Below are 10000 nucleotides of genomic sequence, written 5' to 3'. Positions count from 1 at the left end.
TACACAGAACATCTTACATGTGTGGCACTGAGTCACACACGTGTTGGTCAGATACACACGAAGCTGAAGCACACGCTCCACTATCTTTAACAAAGTCATATCTCACGACTGCATACACAGGCAGGGGCGTCTTCCTTTTTTTTTTTTTTAAGTATCTCTGTTTCGTTTCTTACACAAGAAACACAATCACTAGTCCTGATCTGAAAAGACCCTGAAACCCCCTCTACTCACAGGAAATCGGTTGTGTTACCATGGTTTCTGGTTCACCGCCTCTTCCTGTCGAGCTGCCAGAGGGCCTTGAGATGCGAGGCTGCAGTGATGAGAAACGTCTGTTACTCAGTTATGGGAATCGCTCGTACGGCGATGACAGAAGCATCTGGTGTCGAGATACCGGACAGTTCACGACAGACAGACAGACAGACAGACAGACAGACAGAAGGCCAATATAGTTATTTATACTAATACAGAGGCCAGGAAGACAGACACAAGTTAAGACATTTATTTATACTAACATTCCACTCACCACTCACTCACTGGGTTAAGTCTATTCTTACCAAGAGCACTTTAAATTGGTTTTGAACATGTTAGCCAAACTGGAGATGGAGGTTAGAGCCTTTTCGCCACAGTGAGTGAGACAGATATCTGGTTATTATTTTCAAACTTATACTAATTCTGCTCGTGACACTGCATGTGCACTTTAGATCGGAGTGAAATGGGAAGTATAAGCAGGAAGTTAAACAACTTCTCAACGTGTCATCTTCCCCTCTCAACTTCACTTTCAACGAACAATGACTAGAGAGCTGGCATTAAAAGAGAGAACAGGATTTTTTTTTAATGTCTTTTGTCTTTATCTCAGTGGTCCAGTGAAAGAGAACAGGGTTTTTAACGTCTTTTTTTTTTGTCTTTATAGTAGTGCCCCAGTGGACTCAGAGGCGGTTTGACATTCAAGTTGCAAATTGTTTGAGGAGTGCGTTTCTTGAGAACACTAACTGCTAAAAGTACATGACGTCTGCAAAAAAAATTGTGAAAGTTAAAGAAGAGATAAAGTAGAGGTGGAAAAAACATAGATAGAGACATAGATTACAGAGAGAGAGAGAGAGAGAGAGAGAGAGAGAGAGAGAGAGAGAGAGAGAGAGAGAGAGAGAGAAAGTGTCATGTGTTTCCTTCCAACGGAACGTTGTGGCAGATGTGACAATATTTGATGTGTAATGTAGTTGTTATGGCAACTCCGAAGTGTGTTTGTGTGACCTCTCTTTAGATTGCCAGGGCTGGCGGATAACGGTCTTTCATATCAAAAGCAGTCTCCATAACAACCACAGCTGAGGTGTTATGGCCCGCACACACACACACACACACACACATACATACACACACTGTCTCTTCCCCTGGCCCGCACACACACACACTGTCTCTTTCCCTGGCCCGCACACACACACACATACATACATACACACACTGTCTCCCCCCCGGCCCGCACACACACACACACATACTGTCTCTCCCTCTGGCCCACATCTGTTTCCTGCGAGAGTTGGGGTCAGGAGTGTTCTCCGCGTCTCTGGACCTGCTGGAGTTACTATGACTCAAAGTGCTGCTCTGACTGTAACACTGCACATGATCCCAAAAAATTATTACACACCGGAGTGGAACGCGCTCCCTGCTCAGCCGTGCGTCACACATCAGGTATTTAGTTCTACGGGATCTGTCATATAAAGTTCACTTGCGGATACAATCACCCTAAAACGTAAAATCTTTACTGTACATGCACAGCGACGACAGGAAACTCATCGGTTCTGGGAAACAAGCCGTGCAGTTCGAGTTCACGAGACCCAACACAAGCACAAAAAGATTACACTCACATATGTGAGTACTTAATATCTCCCGTCAGTGTGAAGAGCACCAGAAACGGGGACCACAGGAAGACATCGTATAAGAAGCACAAACAAATCATGCGCTACTGTGTCCACATAGTTTTCCCGATTTCAAGTTTGGTATCGAAAGGTGCTCACGGATTTTTGTAGTTGTTCGGAACGTGTCAACTTGATTGTAAGCCCTGTGCTGTGTTTTAACAGGGTTGGCGCTTTGTTTGACTAATCAGTCGATTTAGGAAGAGACACCAATGGGGTAGCCTGCCTCATTCACGGGGTCCCAAGAAAATTACCGTTACCACCGCCTTATCAGTGGGGTAAGCTGATTAAATCACTTTGTTCAAAAAGATCATGTCCTCACAACACACCGTAAAGGACGAGATAAAGAGAAAAACAACAAAAAGATACATAGGCTAAACACAGGATCTTGCGAAAGTTTGTATGCGAGACGTTGTATTATGTTGTAACTGAAAAAAAAAAAAACAAAAAACAAAATTTGGATGACACAAAGGAAGGTTAGACAACGGCTCTCGTGCTGTGAGAGCGTTGTGCCGATTCCAGTCTCCTCCCACAGTCTGTACACCACACCCAGAGAATACTCGGGGTCTCCCCCTGTTATGAATAAACATAACATAAAGGGGCGGGGTCTATAGTATGACTCAAGTATTGGGTCACGATGTCCGTCCCCCCCAAGTATTAATTTACATTCTCTATGGGACCCGTCTACTATTGAACTGTTTTCAAGAGAGAAAAAAGCAGGCTCGCAGACACACCTTAACGGAGGACTAAACCGAGAACTGAACTGATGCTCCGTCGCTGGCTTTTGTCGAGCTTCATTTGAACTGGTTTGCCGGAGAAGAATCGTAACAGAAGTGTTTCAGAGGTAAGGGTTTTCCTCAAGTGGGATGTTTTACTGGCAGATCCATCGAAAGCGCGTCTCCTCTCCCCTGCACCGCGTGTGGGACCCCCCCGTGTTTCTGTGTCTTAGTGCAGGGATCAGTCCAAAGCAACTCTTTTCGGCTCCGAAAACATGATTTCGGTGTGGCGCTAAAGACAATAACAGAGACTCAAACAGTCATCGCACGCTGCGTTCTTGTCTGTCCTGTTGTTCTATTGTTTCAGAAGCACTGGATCGGTGGAGATTTTCAGGTTTCACTGATTGTCCCATCAGCGGAACTGATTGTGCTCGAGACCGGTCATTGTTGAGGGCTTATATCTTGTTGAGCAAAAGTGGATGCCTTTTTTAAATTCATTTTTAAACTTGAGAACAAGTTCCGCGTTCGCTGTGATAAGGCCTGATTATGAATCAGACTGATGCACTAATGCTGCACACTGTCCCGATGACACCATCCCGCTACTAAAGACATTGTAGTTTAAGTGTGACTCATGATTGGAGTTTTCGGAAGGCTTTGATGATGACCGCTTGTGACCGCTAGCACATGGAACTTGTCACGTCATGTCCGTATCACTGCTTGTCACTCCTGTGTGTGTGTGTGTGTGTGTGTGTGTGTGTGTGTGTGTTAGTCAGTTTTACGCACGTTCCAATTATTTTGCATTAGTGTCTTTTGAACTGAATTGTAGATAATGTCATTTTAGAGGGATGTGTGTTTCCAGGAGAGAGAGAAAGAGACAGTGTGTCTCCATTCAGTTCCACAGAAAGCACTGTTGCACACTCCGCTGAGATTTAAAAGGGAGAGTGTCACATGCACATTGAAGCTGTTAATGTAAATCCAGCCTACAGCAGGAAGGTAACGTGTTGACTTGTGTCTGAGACCAGTGCGTCTTAGAGTAACGGACGGGGAGTTTCTCTCTAACTTTGAGGGTGGGGGGGCAACCCAGACCACATGTGTTTGTAATTTGGAGAGAATTTCGTCAAATGCTGTGCATCTGGTTTCTGATCTTTGAACCTATCCCCTTCCATGCTGGAGCACTCTTCCCATCATGAGTGAGAGAGAGAGTGTGTGTGTGTGTGTGTATGTATGTGTGTGTGAAATTGAGAGAGAGTGAGCATGTGTGTGTGTGTGCGCACGCACGCTCTCTCTCTTTCTCTCTTTCACTCTGCTACTTCCTGTACACACTGACGGTAATGTCCCAGAGGTGTAAGAAAGACTAGGGGAGATGTTCTGTCATCCCAGTGTAGAACTCCTCTGAAACAGACACAATGGCCCTTCCTTCACTAGAGAGCTCAGACATGGCACTGCTGGAATGTACAGTTCACTTTCTCTCTCTGTGCTTACATGAGAACTGGATGCTGTTTTATTCTAACATACATTGTGGAATGAGAATTATTCCACAATGATTCAGCTAACCTGTTTAGTAGGCCAGTGTTGTGTGTCTGTTTTGGATGACAGCCTGTTTTGAAATGTCTCTCTCTCTCCGTGGGTGCATTTTTGTCACTGACTTGACTTTGTGGGTTAACTTTGCCATGTCCAGTTAGAGGTGGGAACAGTGTGTGCCACCGGCTGTGATTAAGCAAACAGTCAGGCATGTGATTGTGTACTGTGATACTGTCTGTCCTGCCCTGGATCAGGCCTTGTGACTGTCCACATTTGGCACTCGGTGACCTCTGACCTTTGTGTCCCTGACTCACATGACTCCTGATTGTCACTGCCCGTCTCTGTTTTCTCGTACAAAACACAGACTTTCACGTGACCTTAAGCCTAACGAGAGAGAAGGCAGTGGGGCTGGTGGTTTTCGGACAGGGGCGTGTTCTGGCTGCAGGATGTGACAGGCTGTTTGAATGTTGGTAGAGTTGTGACTGGGACTGAATAGAAAAACTGACTTTGTTCTCTGGGCTTTTCTCAACATACACACACACACACACACACACACACACACACACACTCTTTCATGAGTCAGCAAGTCAATGCCCTGTCCATTCTGCAGCAGAATCTGTGTGTGTGTGTGTGTGTTTAAGAGAGAGAGAGACTGTGTAATGGTTGCACATGTAGTCGGGGTGTCTGTTTGTTCTGTGCAGTGGTTCTCTTGCTTTGATGAAGTCTCTGTGTCTTACTGCTTCCGGCTTCCTCTGCTTACCATTCTGTCTTTGTCCACATACACACCAATCTACACACCACCTCTGTTCTCTCAACACACACACACACACCCCAATCTACACACCACCTCTGTTCTCTCAACACACACACACACACACACACCAATCTACACACCACCTCTGTTCTCTCAACACACACACATCAATTTACACACCACCTCTGTTCTCTCAACACACACACACACACACACACACACTCACATGCATGCGCACACACGCATATTGTCTTATGTCCATACAATAACCTAACAGTGCTGATTGTTATAGACCCTTTTATGATTTCCATGGATAATGCTATAGAAGAATGATGCAATATTTCTGTGCGTGCTGAAATCGTGAAATCCAGGCCATTTGTTTACATGCACTGGCTCTGGTGCTTATCCTGGATTCCCATTGTGATGTCAGAACGCTGGGACTGCATCTTAACAGACAGATGTTTTGGGACTCAGCCTCAAATCACGTCTCTTGATTTTTCTTGGGGGCGGGAACATTTTAGAGGTGATTGGATGGCACGCTTTATAAAAAAACAGAGGTTGCAGCAGTGCACAGACGTTTTGCATAGGTTAAATTATAGTGCTAAAGCACACATGTATACCCACACAGTGAGTAACAAAGGTTATGCTATGAAGCAGATTTTCTCAGTCAGGCCAAGAGTCAAAACTGCTCCAAAAGGACAAGAGGTAGGAACATTCCTGCAGGCCGGTTTGGACTTTTGGCACGGTGGCTACCAGCTCACTGAGAGACACTGTTTTACAGTGTAAACCTCAGGTTACAGCCGGCAGCATCTGCATTATCAATCACAACTCAACAACAGCGCCATAAAAACGCCTTTCCCAGCTAACAGAACATTCACAGGAGTCAGCCCTCAAGAAAGCCCCAAACCCAAACCCCAGGTCTTGTCTGAAAGCCCCAAACCCCAGGTCTGGTCTGAGGGGTGAATGTGAACATCACAGTGTTGAATAAAGAGTCAAGGTGCCCAGTAGAGGAGGGGCTTTCCTCTGTTTTTGTTCTCTCATGAACAAAGGAGAGAGAGCCCAAACCTATCATTATTGGGGGGGCGTGGCAAGTGATATGATGTCATATACCAGGATGTTTGTAATATGTGTCATTTGGAATTAAATGGGTGTTATCTTGTTTTTGGGGCGACTATGTATCACGCTTAAAACATACACACACACACACACACACACACACACGCATACAGATACAAGTTCTCCTCCATCTGGCTTGATTGGTTTCACACAGGAGTAGAGGGTTTTCCTAAGGGACAGCAAAACTGGGCTACACGCTTAGAGACTCTGACTGTACCCAACAGCTCAACAGAACACTTTTTTTTAAATCACCCCAGAATCCCTCTCCATGACAACGGCTGTTGTTTTGTCGTGCTGCTGGGAGGCCATTGTGATGTCATAAGAGCAGGCTTTGTTTTGATAAAGCCTGGTAACTGTATTGGCATGGTTTGGGGTCTGTGTTTATGTTGTCTATAGGTTTTACAGAGGGGGCGGGACTATGTGCTTTAAATCCCCACTGGTAATTCTGACCAATCACAGGCTGGGCTGTGTTTTATACAGACTAAAGCTTTCATCAGAACAAAGAAACCACCCAAGCTCTCAGGCTCTGTGGGCATCAAACACACACACACACACACACATTTCACACAGTAAGGAAAGCTTTTGAAGCAGGTAGACATCATTACTGGACACTGACAAGTCTTGATCCAGATGGTTTATGTGAATGATGGTTTATGTAAAGACTTGATGGTCATGTAAATACTGTGGACTTTAACAGTGGTGGGCAGAGTCCTGTCTACATGTGTCAGTGCCGGGTTTACATACTGCACATTCACCCATCTAACCCGTGTGTGTGTGTGTGTGTGTGTGTGTGTGGACCACCTGTCTGTCTACTGTGAGGGGCAGTGCTCAGTCAGCAGTCTCTCTGATCTCACACACACACACACACACACACACACACACACACATACACAGATTGTCTGGACTGTGGCGGTTGTTGTTAATTCTCTCTCTCTCTGTCTCTCTGTGCGGTGTTGGGGAGATCTTGTCTAATCCATATTATCATGCTGAAAAGCCAGTGAGGGGAAGAGACAGGGCAAGGGGCTTAGTCTGCTCTGTTAGATCAGGGGGTTTAGGAACACATGGTCGACACCAGGGCATCTCACATTAACCCCCTGGTACCCCAGCTCCTGCGATAAGACTGTGCACTGCTTCACTCTGAGATATGTGAATTTGAAAGGAAAGGTATTACGTTAGTTATTACTGAAATTCGTCCAGTGTATGAATAAAGTTTGGCCCCAGTGCTCCATGCACAGGAGTGTGTGTTACTTTAACAGGGGGAGGGGGGGGTGTCTGTGTGTATTTTATTCGAGTGTTACTGTGTGTGTGCGTGTGTGTGTCTTTGAGAGTGTGTGTGTGTGTGTGTGTGTGTGTGTGTGTGTGTGTGTCGGAGCGTTAGTGAATAAAATGGTCCATAGAATACAGTGAAATAATTAACAGGAAGTTGGTATAGCATAGTCTCTCTTTCTCCCCTCTCTCTCTCCTTTCTCTCTCTCCCCCTTCTCTCTCTCTCAGCACATACACACTCAAGTGGCGTCACCTCTGTCACGTCTGTAAAGCCCAGTAGTGGTGTAACAGGTGTGTGACACAGCTGAGAGGAATCTATAGCTTTACTATACTGCTGGCTTTGTTCTAAAGAACACAGCTGCAAGAACACACACGCACGTACACACACACACACACACACACACACGCACACACACACACAAACACACACAGAGACACAGAGAGTGAGCAGTTAAAGGTCTTTCAAGCCTTTGCAGGTTCATCACATTCTTGTGCAGTGACACAAGTGGTGTTTTGCTAGTTGTGAACAAGTTTTTGTTTTTTTTTCGTGCGCACACACATGCGCAAACACATACAGTTAACAGGGTTAAGACTGTAGTTTTTGTCTCAGGCTGTGAGTGTACTTATCCTTAAATATTACCTTATTATCACTTATGTTGAAATGAAGTCATGTGAAAAGAGAAAGTGAAAGTACAGGGGTGGAGAGAGAAAGAGAGAGACAGTATTTTTTTTAACAGTAAGTGAAAAGACAAATGTCTTTTTACTGTTAACGCTTGATGACAGAGAGCAAAAAATATGTTTGTGTGTTTAGTGCAGGTGGGTGTATAATATATGTTTGTGTGTTTAGTGCGGGTGGGTGTATAATGTATGTTTGCGTGTTTAGTGCAGGTGGGTGTATAATATATGTTTGTGTGTTTAATATATGTTTGTGTGTTTAGTGCAGGTGGGTGTATAATGTATGTTTGTGTGTTTAGTGCAGGTGGGTGTCTAATGTATGTTTGGGTGTTTAGTGCAGGTGGGTGTATAATATATGTTTGTGTGTTTAATATATGTTTGTGTGTTTAGTGCAGGTGGGTGTCTAATATATGTTTGTGTGTTTAGTGCAGGTGGGTGTATAATGTATGTTTGTGTGTTTAGTGCAGGTGGGTGTATAATGTATGTTTGTGTGTTTAGTGCAGGTGGGTGTATAATATATGTTTGTGTGTTTAGTGCAGGTGGGTGTATAGTGTATGTTTGTGTGTTTAGCGCAGGTGGGTGTATAATATATGTTTGTGTGTTTAGTGCAGGTGGGTGTATAATGTACGTTTGTGTGTTTAGTGCAGGTGGGTGTATAATGTATGTTTGTGTGTTTAGTGCAGGTGGGTGTCTAGTGTATGTTTGTGTGTTTAGTGCAGGTGGGTGTATAATATGTGTTTATGTGTTTAGTGCAGGTGGGTGTATAATATGTGTTTAGTGCAGGTGGGTGTATAATATATGTTTGTGTGTTTAGTGCAGGTGGGTGAATAATATGTGTTTAGTGCAGGTGGGTGTATAATATATGTTTGTGTGTTTAGTGCAGGTGGGTGTATAGGGGGATGTTGTGTGAGCATGCTGGTGACATGTTGCACAGTGTTTTGTGTGTGTGTAGAGTCTGGCCACGCCCAGTGGGGCGAAAAGACGCCCACTCTGATGATTTGTGTGAGGGGACTCTTCTCCTGTTTAAGAACACACTGTGGCTTGGCATGTGTGCGTTACAAAACACACACAGGCACATACACACACACACACACACACACACACACCACAGTCACGTACACATGCAAATTTCTCCTTTTCCCAATCGACAGGGTAATGAAATCTGCCTGGAGCCACAGAGATGGGATTTGGATTCCACAGTATAGACCTCACACCAGTCCCTGTCTTTCTGTGGTTTTTATAACCGGACTTCACTTTCGTTCGCCCTTTTTCCACGCCAGTGCAGAAACTCATTCCCTCCTCATTCATGCTAAAACCGCAGACCTTTAACACAAGATCTAACAAACTACAACACCAAACAAACAAAAACAAAATTAGGATTACACACCAGGCAGGAATCTTCCACCCTCTCCCTGGTCTGTACCCATGTGTAGTCTGACTTAGTTAAGCTTACCCTCTGTGCTGATTTGACTGAATGCTTTTGGGCTGTACGGCTGAGTGAGGCTGACTATATGTGTGTACAGTGGGTAAAACTGTTAAGTGTTAGGACCGCCAGACTTACAGCTGCGCAGCGGAAATATCGGCAGTGATATGAATACAATATGAAACCACAAGTAGCAAGAGATGGTCTATTTTAGACAATGCTTCTATCGGATGTACATCTGTGTTTGTGTGTTTCTGTGTGTGTGTGTGTGTGTGTGTGTGTGTGTGTGTGTTATGTGTTCATAAGTGAACTCTGTGTTGTGGTTTGTCTTTGACTCTGTGAGAAGAGGAGACATGGATGCTGGCTGCCCTGTTTCGGGGGCAGTTTTTGCTGGCTGTTGATGGTAAGAGGAAGCACTGACATTGGGCCTTGCATAAGAGCAGTGCTGTAACATCCTCTCCTCCGCGTTTCTGCTGCATATGCCCTGAGCGCTTCACTGATGGGCTGGAGTAATGGCCTTCATCTCTGCCAGTGGCTGTGTTAGATGGTTGTTACTCTGTTCTGCTTTACAAAACAGGCATGATGAGAAAACTCACACAGTGTGTACTTTTTGCAAAAAACG

At 44.8% G+C, this 10000-nt stretch overlaps 1 protein-coding gene across 1 annotated transcript in view; it reads left to right on the top strand.

Moving 5' to 3' along the window:
* The first annotated feature begins 2616 nt into the window (after positions 1-2616).
* fam107b (family with sequence similarity 107 member B) overlaps positions 2617-10000 on the top strand; it is a 23522-nt gene continuing 16138 nt past the window's right edge. The window contains exon 1 of the mRNA XM_030790208.1: positions 2617-2751. The gene's annotated coding sequence lies outside the window, so the exon portion shown is untranslated. The remainder of the gene's footprint in view (positions 2752-10000) is intronic.

Source organism: Chanos chanos, chromosome 13 (assembly GCF_902362185.1).
Source record: "Chanos chanos chromosome 13, fChaCha1.1, whole genome shotgun sequence".
Classification (NCBI taxonomy): domain Eukaryota; kingdom Metazoa; phylum Chordata; class Actinopteri; order Gonorynchiformes; family Chanidae; genus Chanos; species Chanos chanos.
This window is presented reverse-complemented; position numbering and strand designations above follow the sequence as displayed.